The sequence below is a fragment of the Panthera onca genome, chromosome A3 (assembly GCF_046562875.1).
Source record: "Panthera onca isolate mPanOnc1 chromosome A3, mPanOnc1 haplotype 2, whole genome shotgun sequence".
NCBI classification, from domain to species: Eukaryota; Metazoa; Chordata; class Mammalia; order Carnivora; family Felidae; genus Panthera; species Panthera onca.
Window position 1 is genome coordinate 126,936,319 of NC_138341.1, and position 19,170 is coordinate 126,955,488.

Consider the following 19,170-nt stretch of genomic DNA (forward strand, 5'->3'; position numbering starts at 1 on the left):
GGTTTGGCAAGATTCGGAATCCAGAAACACATTCTGTTATGCATTCTCTTACTTACTATTTACATATTTCTTTTAAAAAAACAGTGACTTTCGTTCTGTCTTAGAGTTACATTCATGCCTTTCCTTATCGCCTCACGACGCAAAATGTGTTTAAAAGGGATCTGCTTCCCCAGTGGCCCCTAAGTAAGTATTTTCCATCAGTTGATACATCTGCTATTAGTGTATGAAATCTGCTTTTATCCAGAGGCACACAAATGAACCTTTGCAGTACCTAGCACAACGTGTGTATCTTAGGGGAGAAAAAGACCTTCAAACATTCGTATCTTCCCAAGCCACAAGTCCCAAGGACCAGGATCGTCTTGAGAGAAAGATAAGGCAGGCTTCGCAAAGAATGCAAAATCACTTCTTCACTGAGGCTGGAACTTCGCTTATGTGAATAACGAACACTCCTCCTTTGTGCGACTGAATACGCGTGACAGGGAAGAAGCCGCCCGGCACGGGTCCACATGCACCTGCTTGGTTTTCATTATTTTCCGCCAGGGGAAATGTACGATTTCCCCACAGCAGGGAGGCCCGCGATTGTGACACACGGGCTCCCGGATGCCGTTGGGAGGCTTCCTGAGGAGGCCTCGTGGCTGCGACACGGGAGGCCCCGCCGCGGGCAGCGCCCGTCCTCTGCTTCCCTCTGGCTGTGAGGCTGCAGGTGGGCGGCTGGCGGGGGGCGGGGGGCCGGTGGCCGCGGCACCTGCAGGGTCGGCGCCCCGGGGCTCAGCTGCGGGCCAAGGCGGAGCTCCGCCGGGCCAGGTCCCGGCTCTGGCTCCGCCCAGAAGTTGGACTCATGAAGGAAAGGCGGCCCCTGCCTCCCGGGAACCCTCTGTCCACATCCAGGTAGGTCCCCTAAGGCCAAGGTCAACCAGGAGCGAAGGTCCGTTGGCCCAGAATGTGGGACACCAGCTCCTCAGGGGGGCCTCCCGGAAGGAAGAGGGGCTGGTGGACGGGCAGGGGCCGGGCCCCCACCCCTGCTCCCCAGGCCACAGTCCCCGGGAAGTCGTCCCGTCCCTGCACACTCCTTCCCCGCTGGGAGAGGGGCCGAGAGCTGGCCTTCCTTCCCCGAGCTCTGGGAGGGCCTGCTGGGCTGACGCGCAGAGGATTGGACACAGTGGGGCCCCGGGTCTGGGCTGTTACCATGCGGGGAGTTCTTAACGCGAGAGGGGGTTTCGGGTGCCGACTTGAGGAAGTTACTCGCGTCCCCAAGGACGAAACATGGACGAGAGCTGGGTCCTTAGGGGGATGTGGGCCCAGCATCCACCATCAAGCGGCACCAACGTCTCAAAACCGTAAACAAGCGAAGCCGGGGACCGTCCGGTGGCCTGTCCACCAGCCCCTCTGAACACACCTGGACTCTCGTTCCTCATCTGGGAGCCGAGAGGCCTCTGTCTCCTTTGTCCCCGTTCTCTCCGTCCCTCCTTCTCACCCCTCTTCGTTCCTCTTTCTGCCTTTGCTCAAACTGCAGCCCAGAAGCGCCGCGAAGGCACGAGTCCTCTGAGAAGCAGAGCAGCCGGACGAAGGCAGAGCGTGTCCTCGATGATGCCGAGAGGCTGAAACCTTGACGTTTTCCTGCGGTCGAGTCGTCTCCCCGTTTCCAGGGGTGGTGCGTCCACAGGGCCGGCGTGGGGTGTTCTGGGCACACCCGCCGCCTAAGGACGCCCCTCCCCTGCCCGTGGTGGGGGGTCCGGGAGGATCGTGGCAGGTGATCGCCGGCCCCTCAGTTTCCTCCGTGAGTCTGGGGCCTGGCTCTGCCCCGGGCAGCAGCCCCCTCCCGGCACCGGGCTCCATGCTGCCCCACGTCCAGATCGGGGTCGGTCCTGGGCCGGCGAGGTGCCCACGGCCTCCCGGCCCCCTCGGGCCTGAGGGAGGCGCCCCAGCTGCTCCGGAGGAAGAGCCACTCTGGCTTCCAGATCCGGGAGTTTTCGACAGCGCTGCACGAGACCCGGGTTCCCTTCCTCGGTCGGTGGGGCCGCCAAACGCCTGTCACTCAGGCCAGGGACCTGCCCACGTGTCATCCTGTGGGCCTCCCTCTTCTTCCGGCCCGCGTCCAGTCCACAAAACTCAAACTAGTCTCCAGTCTGTCTGCCCCTCTGTCCCCTGCCGTCACCCGCGTCCTCGCTTGGGTCACCACCGCAGCCGGACGGCTCCTCCTGCTGGCCTCCTGGCCCCACGCCCAGATCCACGCTCCACACGCTCCCAGAGTGAGAGTGAGCCCCGTGAGATCCACACGAGACACGTCCCCCTGAGTAGATGTGTCGGTGGAGGAAGGGGACCCCACTTCCTGTTGCACCTGCAGAGCCCAGCACGACTCCTGTGGGTTCTGCGGAATCATCTCCGATTGCCTCCCCTCCCTCCCTCTCAGGGAACCGGCCTCCTGGCTCCCCCTGCAAACCCCAAGTCTCCCTGCCTCAGGGCCTTTGCACGTGCCGCCCCTGCTTCCCCAGACCTGCTGCTTCATGCCCTTCCAGTCTCTGCTCAAGTGTCACCTCCTCAGATAGTAGCTGTGACCACCTGCCCACGGAAGCTGTCTGCACCCTACATCCTGTCCCTATTTCCTGCACAGCTGTCTCCATCTGAGATTGATTATTCATCGCCTTTTGACCCACAGGAATGGCAACCGCGTGAGAGCCGGAACCCCCTCTGTCTGTCTGTCTGTCTGCTGTTGGATTCCTGCTCTGAGGACAGAGTCGGTTCTTGATCTGCATTCGTTGAGTCACTGAAGGACTGGGAAGAACAATAGAATGGAATCTTAAGAATTCTGAAATTGGAATCCTGGAACATTGGAGTCAGAAGGAGCCCTTGGAAATCGCTTAGTCAAACCCATTCCCTTTGCAATTTCGTGAACCGAGTCTCAGGAGGACAAGTGATTTGCTTCACATCTGAGGCCCCGGGGCTGCTGCTCGGTTAGAGGGACCCGCGTAGCCCGCTGTGCTGTGTGCACCGGCTGAGGGGAGGCTCTCGGGACTTCTCCTCCCCTGACACATGGCCGAGGACAGTAGGGACAGGTGGCACAAATAAGCCAGAGGACACATGACGAGAAGCAGTGGGTTCTGAGGGGACAGAGCTGGGGGTGGGGGGGGATGGGGGCCCAGAAAGGCTCCCCGAGCGCGAGCAGGTCGAATGGCCTGAGGGGCAGGTGAACCCCACATGTGAGGCTCTTCGGCAAGAACGCCGTGAGGCCCGTCCCTCCAGTCCCTCAGGACTGCCCGGCTCGTCCAGAATGCACGTCAGACCATGTGCTCCCTCCTAGAAGCTTCTACTGGCTTCTGTATCCGTTTCCTAGGGCTGCCTTGACAAGTCGCCACAAACCGGGGGCTCCAAACCACAGAGAACGGTCTTCCCACAGTTTGGGGGGACAGAAGTCCGGAACCACGGGGTTGGCGGGGCTGGTGCCTCTGGCGGCTCCGAGGGGGCCCCTGCCCCTTGCCTCCAGCTCGGCCACGAGGACGAGGACTCAGACTCTCGTCCTCTGTGCATCTCGGGACCTAGAGCTGGCCTGGCCCAGCGAGGGCGGATCTGAGCCCAAGCGTGTGTCCCCCGGACCCTCGGACGGCCTGCGGGGCCCCTGAGGAGCACGAGGAGGAGGGGCGGGCAGGTTCGGGGCAGGGTCCCCAGGGCCCGGCTCCCGCCTCACATCTGAAGGTCACATTGGGCTTCTGCTGACGGGTGGACAGAGGCAGTGAGACAGAGCGAACGAAACCAGCCAAGACGACCCCAAGGACTTGGTCTGAGCAGCTGGAGAAACGGGCACCTGGTGAGTCGGGGGAGGGGCGTCTCGGGAGGAGCCGGCAGGGCAGGGAGGGGCCGAGATGCAGGGAGACCAGGCTGGTGCTGAGCCGCCCGGCGGAACCTTCCGGAGAGGACGGGGCCTGAGCCCCCTCGCCCCGGGCTCAAGAGCTTCCTTCGTGGGAGCTGGAGGAAGACCACCTGCGTCGTCACGGAGCAGGTGAGGCCAGCCAGACCCTGCACTTGTGTCTCCCTCTGAGGGACAAAGGTCAGTGTCACAGCAGTCAGCTCTGATGCTGGCTCTGGGCCAAGACCCTTAATATTCCATGAGAACTCCGCACTGATGAAATTTTCATTAAAGAAACATTATCCCTTTCACTCTCCTTGTTATTCCGTGGCTCTGAGTGTCAGGCTAATTTGGGTTTGATTACCCCGGTGATCCGAAGATTGGAGCATTATTAAAAATTTAGATGAGCAATGATATGTCTGGACCTCCCTCTCCTCTCTCAGCCGGAGCACAAGGGCCTCTGCTAATGACTGCGGCGAACTGGGGCAGTCGTGGCAATTAGGGAGTCATCTGTAGTTGGAGGGGAGCTTCGACCGCTCCGCCTCCCGCGGGAATTAGCTGCTCGCCTTGCAGGGCACGCGGATTTAATTGATGAAATGCATCAAAAGGAAACTCCAGTCCTGGACCCAGGTTTAGGACTGAGGGGCTGTCCGTTTGCCCGGGCAGCTCCCTTCCCCTTTCTGTGACTCACACGTGCCCCGCGTGGAGAGAGAGGAGGCTGGATCGGGGCAGATGCTGAGACACGGTGGCCTGTGGGCTGAAATCAGCTTCCGGAGGGAGTCCGTCCTGTGCACGGTCGTGTACGTTTGATGAGCGTTTTCCCAGACTTGAGATCTCCGCTGCTGCGCGTTTCGCGTCTGTTCCCTCGTCTCATTTTCCCACCCGTGACATAGATACACCTCTTCCCACTTCACTGACGGGGAAACGCGGGCCAAGATGGGCTAGGCGACTTTCCCTGGGTCGCCTGCTTGGCAGGAGGACAGGCAGGATTGGAACCCAGGTGGTCTGACTTCCAGAGCCAATGCTCTCAACATGATGCCTCTGTGCCAAACTGTTGTTTTTATTATTTTCATTTTCGGAAGCACATTGTTAAAAAATAATTAATTGTCGGAATTTTCATAACGTGCATTTTTGTATAAAACATAGTTTATATGTTAAAATAATTGAGCTCTTTCAAAACTCAGTCCACATTTCCTCCTTGCTATAAGCAGCCAGTACCAACATCTCCTCAGCATGGAACATTCTTCCTCTGGGCTGTCAGACCCCCCAGTCCCAGAGTCTCCTCATCACTATGACCGCGTATCATTCACTTATTGAATTTTCCCTTTTAATGATGCTTGGGTTGCTTCACATTTTGACTTAATTGTCTGGTACCGGTAGGCATTTGGGTTTGTAACCTTTGAGCTGGATGCTCTCTTAGTCTTTCCTGTGGTTGGAATTTTTGGTTTCATGAGAAAGTAGCAACAAAAGTAATTTCTCATTTATCTAGTTAAGAGATGCAGATATCTAGCTCTTCAACCCTAGCTTTCTAGGTATCTATGTCTACTTTAGTATGCAGGAAGGGACCCCTCTCTATTTAGCAATGATGGAATACCGTAGATCAGACCAAGGGGAACACCTAGCAAAGACTAGTAAACCGAAAGAAAGGAAGTAAGGAAGAAAGGGACTTAAAGGCATCAGAAAGCAACCCAGGCTGCCAGGACGTGATGTCCATGATTCCAGAGAGAAGTGAGGTGCATGCAGTGAGCCCCACATTCTTCACCCCGTCCAGTCTTTGCACTAGCTGTCCGTTTGTAAGTGCAGAGGGATCTTGAGAGCAGAAAGTGCCAATTCAGAGCTCTCTGCTAAGTTCATAGATCTGTTGACATAGGAGTTGGCATTCGAGGCTACGGACCAATCAAGCACTTGGGGGCCCAAGACACCGGAGCAAGCAGCCTCCCCACAGCAGTGAGTCTGACCTTCTGCAGCACTTTCAGGAAGGTATTTGTTGATTCCTAAGCTTACAGAACACGATGCCCAGAAACCAAGCTGAAAGGGGGGTTGCAGAAAAGCTGAGAAACGTACCTGCGTGTTCACCAATATCACGTGGCCCTAACAATAAATATTAGCGTTCAAGAGTCAAAGCACAGGAGTCCTGAAAAATGTGCAAGTCTTACAGGTGAGACCCTAGAATGACTTTCTCTAGGAGTAAGTTCAAGCCAAAATAAACTAGGCTGTGTGAAGACTGCCAATGTGACTTAAATGATCTTAAGTCCAGGGGCGCCTGGGTGGCTCAGTCGGTTGAGCGTCCGACTTCGGCTCAGGTCACGATCTCACGGTCCGTGAGTTCGAGTCCCGCGTCGGGCTCTGGGCTGATGATGGCCCAGAGCCTGGAGCCTGCTTCCGATTCTGTGTCTCCCTCTCTCTCTGACCCTTCCCCGTTCATGCTCTGTCTCTCTCTGTCTCAAAAATAACTAAACGTTAAAAAAAAAATTTTTAAATGATCTTAAGTCCAGGTCCAGATTTGATCAAGAAATCTGCCCCAACCTCTGTGGCTGCTGGAAGAACGTGCTCTCTAGGAGAAGACAACAGCATTAAGCGACACTAAATTTCTCAAATAAGATATCCGGGTTTCACAAAAAGTTACCAAACCCAACAGGAGCAGGAACCAATGACCAAAATCAAACAGTGAAAAAACAGAAGACAGGAAAAGACTCACGGATGCCTCAGTGCTGGAATGTACCAGGCAAGAACTTTGAAATAATTATTATCCATATGTTAACCTAAAAATATTAACAGTGGGAACATTTAATCAGAGAAAGGCAATTTATACAGAGTCAGAAGAATAGTCTGAAACTGAAAAATAAAACAAGTGAAATAAAAAAACAACACAAGAGGTTGGTATATCAACAATTTCGACAAAAAAAGAAAAAAGGTGTTTTTTTAAAAAAAATATCCACACTAAGCAGGGAATAAAAACGTTGAAAATATGGAATATTGTGAGAAGTTCTAAAATATGTGTAATTGAAATTCTAAGAAAAAAAAAAAGAGAGGGAAAATGTCGCAGGAACGCTATGTCAAAAGATTTTGAGGATTTTCCCAACGCCGATGACATACATCGGGTTGCAAATTCAAGAACTCCTATCATGACGAAAACTGGGAAACATACGCTTGATTACATCATGGCGAAACCGCCAACCAGGAAGACGTAGAGGAAATCTTGAACACAGCCAGAGAAAAACCACTCGTCTCCTTCAAAGGAGAAACAATGGTAAACAGTGGACGTCTCCATAAGAACGACGGAGCCAGAAGATACTGGAATATGGCGCTGATGGGGGGGTGGGGGGGAGGGTGATGGTGGGGAAATCCTGCCCAGTCATGATTTTATACCGATTGGAAATACACTTTGGAAGTGAAGGTGAGATAGGCGCATTTTCAGAGAAGCAAAAATTGGAAAAATTTTCTGCCAGCAGGTTGGCACTCAAATAGACACGGAGGGGATTGCCGAGGCAGAGGGAAAATGATTCCAAATGAAAATTCAGAAACACATGGAAGAAAGAGGAACAATAGGAAGTGTAAAATGTGGATATGTTTAACGAGTTCACAAAACAGTCGTAATAATAATGTCCTGCTGGGTTTACAGTCCACGAGGAATGAAACTCAACTGTGATAAGAGAAACATCCAGAAGGATGCTAAGTGGTAGGACAGTGTCCTCAGGATCTTTGTCATTCAGGAAGGGGTAAGGTTCTAATTCAGGGCAGACTCTAACCAGTGGAGGGTGTATATGCCCTAGTCCCTAGTAGGTGCCTTAAAACAATAATGAAGACGTCACGACAATCTAGTTGAAGGTTACAAAATAAAATAACAAAGATACGTGACAATACAAAACAGGGAAGGAAAGGAGAGAAAAAGATGACACAGATAGAAGACAGACAGTAAGGGGTCCCTGGGTGGCTCAGTCGGTTGAGCGTCTGACCTCAGCTCAGGTCGTGATCTCAGAGCTCGTGAGTTCAGGCCCTGAGTTGGGCTCTGTGCTGACAGCACAGTTTCTGTGTATCCTTCTCTCTCTGCCCCTTCCCTGCTCATTCTCTGTCTCTTAAAAAAAAAAAGTTAAAAAATAAAACAAAAAATAAGGAAAACGAGTAAGAGCGTAGACTTAAATCATAGGAATATTACATTAACTGTAAACAGGCTGGTCTTGTTTTTGTATCTGTAGAGAAAAATGAGTCTGCGTCTCACCTACTGCGCATGTAGATGTGCTTGTGACTCACTCGAGGAGCTCGCAGAAATGTGGGACCCAAGTTCAATGTTCAGGGGCGGGATTTGAGAAGCTGCATTTATACTAAGCAGACCTGTCTTCGAGGGAACGATAGGGGCAGGAATGAGGATAAACCGAAAGCACACAGTTACTTTTCGTGGAGCTTAGAGATCAACGAGGGAATAATACAGGCACACAAATGAATGCAGGAAATCGCAGAAGTGTCTTCAGTGAGGGTCCTCTGCCCTCATGCAAACGACCCAGGGCCAGAGATCTCCCGTCATCTCAACCAGTCGGGTCTTGACAGCTGTGAGTGGGAGCCCGGGTGGGCAGGGATCCCCCCACGTACTTGTCTGCTTATTGATGGAGCTCAGCTCAAGCAAAGAAAGTTAAATCCGGGCTGGAGAAGGAGGCTGATGCTGTGTGGGGACACATGGCTCCATCTGGTTCAGGATGCCTGTCCCCCCCCACCCACCCCCGCCAAGCCCTGCTGGAGACAGAACACCGAGGGGGAGGGGCTGTGGTTTCAAGGCCAAGAGCAGCTGGCAGGTTCACTGGCTCCTGTGTCCCCAGGGGTCCCAGGCCTCAGCAAGTGAAGGTGAAATAGGGATTTGATCCCAGAGGAGGAGGGCTCACGCCGGCCCCGAGGTGCTGGGAAGCTCTTTCTGTGACTGAGCTTCCGGATCCACAAAGGTGGACGTGAAAGGGGTCCCCTGAGGCAGAGGCCATGCGGGTGGGGGGCGCAGGCCTGTCCTGCCTCCGGCTGCCCAGGGCACACGTCCGGGGCTGCGAGCGTCTCCTGGCGAGCTGACGTGGTTGGAGGGGCGGCTCCAGAGTCCTTGGCACCACGGCCGATGTCCTAGGACGGACCCAGGGAGGTGGTGGTGGCGGTGACTGGGGCCACGCTGATCTGCTCAACTCTACCAGGGGGGAAGAAGATTAGGATGCGGGCGACTTTGCCCTTGTGTCATTTTTGGAATTCTACAATTAATTTTTAATTATACAACTAGCAGCTGGATGTGCTTTCTGGGCCCACATAGCGCTCAGAACAATTCATTTGAAAAGACCCAGCACTCAGAGACATCGTCATGAATTCACACAAATCTGGGAAGAAGAGAAAATCCTAGAAGCCTCCAGAGAGGAGTTGCTCTCAAATTCAGGACCAGGACTCAGGAAGCAACCCTGGGGCTGGAAGAGAGCAGCGGCTTCAAACCTCTTGGGAAATCTACTCCGAGCGTAGAGCGTGAACCACGGCCACGTCACAGATCAAGGGCAAGGTCAGAATGAGCACGTTCACCTGCAAGTTCATCTCCTCTGTGCCCTTTCTCAGGAAGCCACGGGCAGAGGACATGCTGCACCAGCAAGGGGTGGGTCAGGAAAGCCACCCTGGGTCCCAGACAAGGAGGTGGGAGATCCTTCGGAGGCGGGGGAGGGGCAGAGTCTCCAGGATGAATCAGGGCACCGGGGGAACGGCAGGAAGCAGATCTCGAGAGCAGCCCAAGAAAACCATCAACCGGTCTCCTCACCTGGCGGTGTGAGCCTCCTGAGGGGTGGCTTATAGGCAAGGCTCGGACCATAGGGATGGATTAGCGACAGCAATGGAGAAAACGTAGGAAGCGGAAGAAAGCCAAGGCAATTACTCATTTTAGAGAAACGAAACACAACAAAACACAAACTTTTAGAATGGCCAATTGAACTGCACATCACACAGCTCATCTGTGCGTGTTCTTTTGCTGGACAACGGACACCGTGTGTTTCTTCCGTGCCACTAAGTCTCGCTCTGACTGTCAGGATGATGCGGGAGGGTGAATGAACAAGCAGCTACGCAAGCCTATTATCTAGACACACGGCGGTAGATACTCATAGCAACACCAGAATCGCTGAAAATGGTTGTTTCCTGGAGCACAAGTCTGTGGCGAGGGGTGGGGCAGGCAGGTTCTCACCGTCAGCCCTATAATCCAGGAATCCTCTATGACCTTGATAAAAGTTATAATTAAGTGAAGAGCATAGGTATTTTTTGGTGTAGACTTTACATATAAATAAAAGCATGCCGTGTCGTGTTCCTCATTGCCTTTCTTCCTCGAGGACACGTTTTTCGTTCTCTCGTGACCATGTGCAGTTGGAGCTTTCTTTTGTTTGCTGGCATCCCTTGGCAACGTCACTGTCACAGCTCTTCATCCACTTGCCTGGGAGACATTTGGGGTCTTCCCGAATTTTCCCTCTTACGGACAAGCCTGCCGGGAGCGTCTCGGTGTGTGCGTACGTGTGTGTTTTCCCCGAGTTTGATTCCGAAGACTGCCCTTGCCGGATCCGAGGGACTCACCTCTTCGCTTTCATGGATGATGCCAAGTCGCCGAGCCCCTGTCTCAGCAGCCAAGATAACAGCAAAATATGTTAAAAAACAAACAAACAAACAAAACAACTCTCTGAATCAAGCTAGATTCTCTTTGCTTTTCTCCTCCTTTCTTATTTTTGACTGAGAATTTTACGGTCGACTGCTTTCACCATATGTCTCCTCAACCTCTCTGTACCCTCTATTTATTTCTTCCACAAACACTGACTGATTGCTCTATTTTCCAGGCCCTGGCTGTGACACCGGCCACATGGTGACAGAGGGCACAGGCCCTGTCTTTGAGAACCCGGGGCTGGGAAAGAGGCATGTGAAGAGGTGATTAAGCCACAGACGAGGAAGGTCATGGCGAAAGAAACAACAGCTGTGGGATCGCAGGTCTGAGTGACCGCCTGGCCACCTTCTCAGGGTGTCTCTGTCTCCCTCCCTCTGACAGCTCCGTCCAGAAGCCTCTGGACCAGAGTCACCCCTCCTCCCTCCCTCTCTGTCTTCCCAACCCCAATCTGGCAGGTGAGTCACATCAGCCACCCCTCAGCTCAAAGGTGGCCCGTGGCTTTTGATCTCCTTTAGAGTGAAAGCCAGGGACATGACAGGGAGTTATGGACTGAATGTCTGTGTCCCCCAAACTCGTATGTTGAAACCCTACCCCACATGGTGGTGTTAGGAGTTGGGGCCTTTGGAGATTGGACCACGAGGGTAGAGGCCCCATGAGTGGGATTCGTGCCCTTGTAAGAGTCACAAGAGACCTTCCTCGTCTTCTCTCCTTCCTGCCACGTGAGGATCCAGGAAGTCTGCAGTCTGAGGAGGCACCAGAACCGGCCTCTGCTGGCACCACGACGTCAGACTTCCAGCCTCCAGAACCGTGGGAATACATTTCTGATGTTCGTAAGCCCCCCCACCTATGGTGCTTTGTCAGAACAGCTCCAGCTGGCCAACACACAAGGATCCTCAAAGCCCTGGAGGACCTCGTTCTCTCCTCCTCATTTTCTGCTTGTCTTGGAATCGGACGCCAGGTCGATGCCAAAGAGAGACAGCTTGTTGACCAGAACACGAGAGGCCCTGGCCTCTCCAACACAGAACAGCCAGAGCAGAACATTCTTTTCCTTGAACAGTGACCAAGTGCGTGAGGAAATCCCTATTGTGGTCACTGCAAACATCGCTATTCTAGAACAGTGCGTGTGTTACGACTACTGCTGGCTTGTTTGATGTTTTGACGGAATAATTATACTGTTTTGAATGGTAGCTTCATACACAGGAAGCAGGTTACCGCCAGCTCCTTGTCTCCCAAGTGTGAGGGAGACACAACAGGAGGGAGGCTCCCCGCCCTTGGTCACCTGACAGGTGGGACGAAGGTAGAGTTGGTTCCCTTAGAGACAGTCCAGGCTGGATGGAGCTGACCTGAAGCTCCTCAGCATTGCTTACCCACAGCCCAGTCCAGTTGGGGCCCCAGAGCCCTGCTCCAGGGTGCTGGGGCTGAGCCGGCAGGGAGCAGGGACAGGGTCCCACCTTTGTAGGACTAGGCCCAGGCCTGAGGACAAGAGGGAGGGCTCCCGAAGGCTGGCCGGAGCAGTGCTCTTGGCTGGTTCCATGCTCCTGTCGTGGAGACTGAGGACAGAACGACGGAAAGCCCGGCAGGACTTTTCAGCTTCCACGTGGCATGCCCAACGGCCCAGTCTGCTTTTTGTCCTGTTTTCTTTCTTTTTTACGGAATGTTTTGTAAAGAGTAGAACCCGCTTAGAGCAATACGGATATTTTAGGGTTTTTTTTTTTCCTCTTCAGGTTTTAATTTCACAAGTATTATAAAAAGATTTTATTAAAATGGAGGTAGTTTGTAAGTGTGTAGGGTAAAAATATCCCCCTCTTCCACGATTCCACCCCCTCCCCCTGCTAAACTCTATTCTTATTTCAATATGATTTTTCTAGCTTATTTTATATGCACATGGCTCTATACGTGTGGGCATGTAAACGTATGTAAGATATGCATACATATGATTATTCTTTACTTATTCTTTGCAAAATAGATGCCTTGGATGTAATGGTCTGTGAGTATATACTGGCTTCTCTTCTTTAACCGATGACATAGTAATATATACTATGGATGGGCCACTTACCATCGTGTTGTAGACATGTGGATATTTCCCATGTATTTGTGTACTCATTCATGTACTTTTGCTGTTATAAATATTACCCATAGAGAACATCTTTGGGCATATATTTTTAAATATTTAATGGCATCCTTCGCTATGCAGAGGTTTTAAAGTTTAATGTAGTAAATTGCAAGAGACACTCAATTTGAACTGATTTGAGCAAGAGTAAAATGTATTGACTCATATAACTGAAAACCTCAGAGGTCAGTCTCCAGGTACCGATGGAGTCAGGGGCCCCAACAGTGTCATCAGGACCCTGTTAACTTGAGCTCTGTTCATGATGGTGTCATTCCGGGGATCTCCGGGACGGTAAGAGCCCGGTAGCTCCCAAACCATCCATATTTCTGGTCCACTTAAAAAAAAAAAAAAAAAAAAAAGAATTGACTAGAATAATGATACCTCAGTCTAGAGTAGTTTAAATACTAACCCCCCCTCCCCACCCCACCCCTCCACACATCACAAAACCAAAGGTAGTTCTGGGAGTGATTCAGTAACACTAACTGACCCCCTCTAGACCGGGGGGCTGTGCTGTGCTGGCGGGAATAAGGGCTGTGGGAGCCGCGGGGTTGACCTCCAGCAGCACCTGCCCCCGGGAGCATCTCTCCCAGTCGCTTCTGCCCCAGAAACGGGATCGCGGTCACGTGCTCATCCTGGACCGCTTCCGGGTCTGGGGGCTTCACCAGCTGATTGGCTGGGCCGGGTCACATGCTCCACCCGTACACCTGCCGCGGAGCTGATCCTGAACGCCGTGAATGGACAACGGGAGAGTGCCTGTTTATTGGGGTGTGGAACCAGAAGGTGGGGTGGGGGACGCGTGCTGAAAACTCAGCACAGGAGGTTCATACCAGGGAAGCCGCATGAACGTGTCCTCATCACTGTTCGGAATATACTGCCAGTTTCTGAGAGTGAGTTTCCGGGGGGCTTCCCCACTTTCTCTCTGCTCCGTTCCCCTCTGGAGTGAACGGTGAATGGGGGAAAAGGATTTGTTAATGAGCTCTTTTCCTCTTCCTCTGCATTTCCCTTGTTCTCACCACCTCACACCTGTGCCAAATGTCCCTCTGCCTTTTAGGTGAGCATTCAGGGTCACCGTTGGCCAACTTGAGTGCCCGTTAAAGCCACAGATATTCTTTAAAGACCTCACTTCCAGCCTGTGACTCCACAGGGCCTCTGTAGAGGTAGGTGCCAGCGAGAAGGCTAATGACATCGCCCATCTTCTACCAGAAGTTCTATTTCAGCTGCCCTAAATGGAAGACATCCACGTTGCTCTATTCTCCCTATGTACCTATTAGCAGCTTTTGAAGAATCAGAGTTGCACAAAGGCTTGAAATTGGTGTGTTCCAGCATGGGCCCAGCTACACAAGCAATCCGAATGTTCGTGGCTTTAAAATGACTTGGTAATCTGTCTATAAAATGGCTTGTGGTCTGAAAGGGGATGAAAACACGCTGCATATGTTAGCGAGCCATTGATTGTTTCTGGAGCTACGTAACCTTTGTGACCAAAATGAGAGAACAGCCAGGGCCTGAGCAATCAAACCGGCCATTAAGAATCCTGCCCAGTCCCCAGGCCTGCCGCACCTCAGGGTTCTTGGGAAGAAAAATGAAAGGGAAGGAGGTTTAGCCGTAAATGCAGGGGACGTGCAATCAGGCTGGACAAAGGTTGGCGAGGTTGGGGACTGTTCATTGCACCGGTGGTCTGTGACTTCCCCTAACCCCCTCCGGGGTTAAATACAGGGGAGCAAACTGCAAAGTGACATTGGGGCTCAGAGACCAGGAGACAGGCGAGGTGCCTGTCCTGCCATCTCCTGCCGCCGCAGATGTAAGGGCCACAGAGACGTGTGTGGTCAGGGCAAATACGGAGGAAAGACCCTCTGAGTTCCTCTCTTCTCGGGGAGACGTCTGGTGTCTGTGAGTTCCTTCAGGCCGGGTCTGAGAAGTCCCCGTCCCCAGGCCAGCCACTCACTGCGACTGTCTCATTCCACAGCAGTGTCACGGGGAGAGTGGATGGCAATTATCGGAGCTTTGTATTAAACGTGGAGTGATGGTTTAATAAGTCGTATTGTGTATTTAACCGCAGGCATTTTGGGTGTTTTAGATGAAATTTTATGTAGCAGAGAGTTCACCTTTACTCTTAAAAGTGACAGCCCAATTTTGTGGAATGCATCCTTTGTTTAAAAATCTGCATTTGAGAAACACCACATATACCAGAGAGAAGTGAAGATGTTCATAGAGGCGCTGTTTGCTTTACGGAAAACGTCAGGACACACGCCATTTTCCTATTACTGCCCTAACAACTTACTGTGAACGCGGTGACTTAAAACATAAAGTTATTCTCCTCTGTGCAGGTCAGGAGTGTAAGATGGGTTGGGAGGGCTGCTGGAGGGGAGAATCTGTTTCTCTCCCTTTTCTGGCTTCCGGAAGCCACTTGGGCTCCTTGGCTCACGGCCCCTCCGCCATGTTCGTGCCCAGCAGGGCGGCATCTTCCCATCTCTCTCCGTTTCTGAGGTCACATGACCTCCTCCTGGCTCTGAGTCTCCCGCCCTCTTCTAAGGACCCTCGCGATGACCCTGGGCCCACCTGAGTGGTCCAGGTTAGTCCTCCGGTCTCAAGACCTTTAAGTTGATCACATGTACAAAGTCCCTTTACCATGTAAGGTAGCATATTCACAGATTCTGGGGATTAGGATGTGGACGGCTTTGGGGGGCTGTTACTCAGTTGACCACAGGAGAATCTGCATCAAAGACAGACAAGATGCTTCCCCAACAACAAACAGCTCCCAAGCCCCAGGGCTTAACCAGTGAAAGTCGATTCTCACTCACACTCCCCATCCCTCTCGGGTAGGCAGGAGCTCTGCTTTATGTTGTCCCCCCTCAGGGACCCCAGTGAGCGTGGCAAATCAGGGGGGTTCTTAGTGTCTGCCTTGAAGTGAGATGTGGGACTCGTGCTCACATTTCATTGGTCAAAGTCAGCCAGGTGACCATGACCGCATGTGGAACAGGGCAGAGAAGGGCACGAACTGGGTGTGCGTCCCTTGGGGAAGGCGGTGTAAACTGCGGTTTCCCTGCACTGTGGGTGCCACTCAGCCGACGTGGGGGTGAGGGACCTATGTGAAGCAGGGTGGACAGGCCTGCAATGCGTGTACCTGAGGGAGAGAAAACGCAAGACGCAGAACCTCATGTGATGCGAACGACGTCTATGTAAACACGTGCCTAGTAAAATACCATCTCGTCCCTGTGGAGGGTCATGTCTGTGGTACTTGGGAACCAGTTCTGGAAGCCGGGACACTGATATCAGCATGGTGACCACCTCTCAAGGGGGATCAAGCCCAGGACTGGGAGGGAATCACTAGTGGGCGCTACTTACAAGGTTTTTATTTTTTTAAAAAGGAGAGCACCTTTAAGTATTTCTTATTTACGTAAGAATTAATTTTAACTTGATTTTTCCATAGCGAGAGGATAATGCAGAGACCCTGACTCCCATCCCAGGGCTTTGCCCAGCACCCCCAGCCCCAACCTAGGGCAGGACTGCCAAGACTCAGTCCAACCACTTACTTGCTCTGTGCCCTGGGGCAAGTCACTTGCCTTCTCTGTGCCCCAGTTTATTTTTTTCACCTATGAAATAAGATAGGGTGGTACAAATTCTCCACCATGCCCACCACTCTTCCCTCCCCTCTTTCAAGCATCAAGCTGATGCCGTATATGAAAGCATTTTGCATAGTTTCCCATAAAGCACTCCAGAAATTATTTTATTATTAATTAATACATTAGTATCTAAATATTAACAATAACAAGATGATAGCCATCCTTAATCATCCAATTGCATTACTAACTATTGATAATAATTATTAAAATATCTACAAGGAAGCCATAAATGCACAACTAGAAGAAAGTTCCATGTCGAGGACATTGACTTATTCGGTACCAACCACCTTGTCTGTAAACTCAGCTACTGCCCGACTCCATTCCCCAAATGTGAGTGCATTTCCCCAAGGAGCCGCTGCCCGGGGCTTGGAACATTCTGTGAGCTTCCTGTGTCCGCACAGCTGAGGCTCTAACAGTCTGCCAGCTGGGCAGAGGCGAGTTCCCGAGAGCTCCAGTGGGCCTCGCCGAGGACGGGCTGAACCTGGCTGTGTACCTGGGAGTCCCCCTCTGATCCTGGAGGGAAAGTCCCTATGGACACAGATGCCTCAGATGCCCGTGGTGCTTGGAGACAGGGAGGGGACACAGTTTCAGCATGATAACTCCCTCCCCGCCCGCCAGTTTTTTCTTATTTCATACAGAATGGGGTTTACCATGAGCTGACACGCCTCCTTGGTTCTTGAATATCCTCAAATATCCAATGGGCTGGAGCAGAAACCAGCTCCCTGTGCCCAGCCCCGAGCCCCTAGCCCACCTGGCTTCTCTCTTCCCAGGACTTGCCCAGTCCCGAGGGCATCAGAGCAAGCCACCTCTGGGTTAAGAGTGGCTTCCCAAAGCACTGATGTCTGAACCGGCCCCCCCAAGTATGGGGAGGATGCCAAGAGAAGGGTCAAAGTTCATGAATAGAAAGCATAAACATAAGGGTGGGTGACACTCACTTAGAGGGATAATGCCCCAGCCATCATTTCAGAAATGTTCTTTTGGGCAGTTGGTTAAGCATCTGACTTCGGCTCAGGTCATGATCTCATGGTTCATGAGTTGAGCCCCGCTTCGGACTCTGTGCTGTCTGTGTGGAGCCTGCTTTGCATCCTCTGTCCCCCTCTCTCTCTCCCCCTCCCTGCCACTCTCTCTCTCTCTCTCTCTCTCTCTCTCTCAAAAATAAATAAAACGTTTAAAAGTTAAAAAAATAAAAGTGTTCTTTCTTTTAATTTTGAAATATTTTGAACAGATAAAAATAAACTCAGCCAAGTGTTAAAAGTTAAACAAAGAAGAGGCTGATTTAGAAACGCGGAAAGATTCACACTCTTGATACTTAAGCTCTGGGATCCTTTGAAGAAAAGCTTATCGGTAAGAGTTTCTACAATTTCATTAACTCTGGGGAGACAACGAATGCAAATGTTGCCGTCCCCTTTCTTCCCGTTTTAAAAGCAGTAAGTGCTTTGTCCCCGGGCCCACCTGCTTCCGCCATTGCATTTGGGTTCTTGGAAAGAGCCCGCATCTCAGGACCTGCAGAGAATTCCTTTTCCACTGTCCCGTGTCAGCTGTCATGTGGCACCGTGTGACTCAGGCTGGGACAACCACCCCTAGCTAGGGACTCTACCGAGCCATGGTGGCTGTGTCTTGCTCGACCCTGGGCCCTTTGCAGGTGGTTCCTTCCCGCCTGGCTCTTGGGAGGGGCCTGGTCTCGGGGGCCCTGCCAGGCCTCCATGGCATCGATCTTTCAGACCCCGAGATTCCAGGCTCAAGGCGCGGCCACCGTTAACGTCCCAGATTTGAGCACCACTGATACAATAAGCCAACGCCCAGGGGACAGAGTAAACTCGGGGAGAAGCAGACACCCCAGTGTGACATGCGGGCCGCGGAGATCATGACTCTGGAGACAGGTAGCTTGGGTTTGAATCTTGGTTTGGCTTGCTTCACTGTGTGACCTTGGACAAGAGAGCCCCCTCAGCGTGCTTGGGTCCCTTTGTCCGGGGAGCTGGAGAGTAACAGTACTTACCCCATGGGGTTGATAAGTGACTTCGGTGAGATACTTCCCAGGAGCGGGCTAGTAGCAGGGGACGTGCCATGTACGGTTTGTCAAGAAAACCCCCAGGTCGTCTTGTCTCCTGTGTGGTGTTGACCCTGCGATGGCCCCTAAAGCAGAAAAGCTTCCCATCAGTGACGTTCCACTCCTTCACCCTGGGAAGAGGTCAGCTGGGGCCCCCGCCAAGGGCCACACAGCTGGGGTGGAGGCAGCTGGACTTCAGCCCGAGTCCTGGGCCCGACTCCACGGCCGTGACTTTCCCCAAACACGCGGCCCTCCCGCTCCCCCGCCCCCGTGTTATTCCGTCACTCTAAAAAAATAAATAACAGGCTCCGGCTGAGCTAGTTGGACGCCCTCCGCTCTATTTACTTTCCAGCATCTGCTTCATAAACCGTTGGACGTCCGTGTTCATTTTCCTTATTGCTGTTAACCTCGCCTTCCAATTATGCAGAATGTTCAGGCGCAGCGGCCCCCCTATTCCAGGGGCCCCGTCTCTGGCTGACATTTGCTGCTGTGTATCTTGGCCTTGACCGACAAAGGCGGCGACTTGTCACGTTGGTCTCATTTTGTTCAAAGTGCAAACGACTCCATGACCAGACGGGTGTCTGGGGGGCCCCGGGGCTCCGGGGGCTGCCGAGCAGGTAAAGAAACACTTCTACAAAAAATGCCAAGGCCGATGAAACCGTGTTTATTTGGTTTCTTCAAAAAACATGAAGGTTGGGAGGGACTAGAGAAAAAGGTTGCCACTGTGTGGTTTCGGCTTTTTCTTTCTATGGACAATTTCAAGTTCATGTGGCCCATTTCACTTGGCATTTGAGGCTCCCGTGAATGCTCTGTGTTGCCGGGTTTCCCAATTAAACCCCGAATCATTCATTCATTCAAGATGTAGTGGTGATGTGTCTGTTATGTTCCAGGCACTGTTCTAGGCTCGAT

At 52.3% G+C, this 19,170-nt stretch overlaps 1 long non-coding RNA gene across 1 annotated transcript; it reads left to right on the forward strand.

Annotated features, from left to right (window-relative positions):
* The first annotated feature begins 699 nt into the window (after positions 1–699).
* On the forward strand, positions 700–2,971 carry LOC145715335 (uncharacterized). The gene is made up of 3 exons (XR_014137374.1): positions 700–888; positions 1,514–1,651; positions 2,657–2,971. It is a non-coding gene; the product is annotated as an uncharacterized LOC145715335 (long non-coding RNA).
* The last annotated feature ends 16,199 nt before the right edge of the window (positions 2,972–19,170 follow it).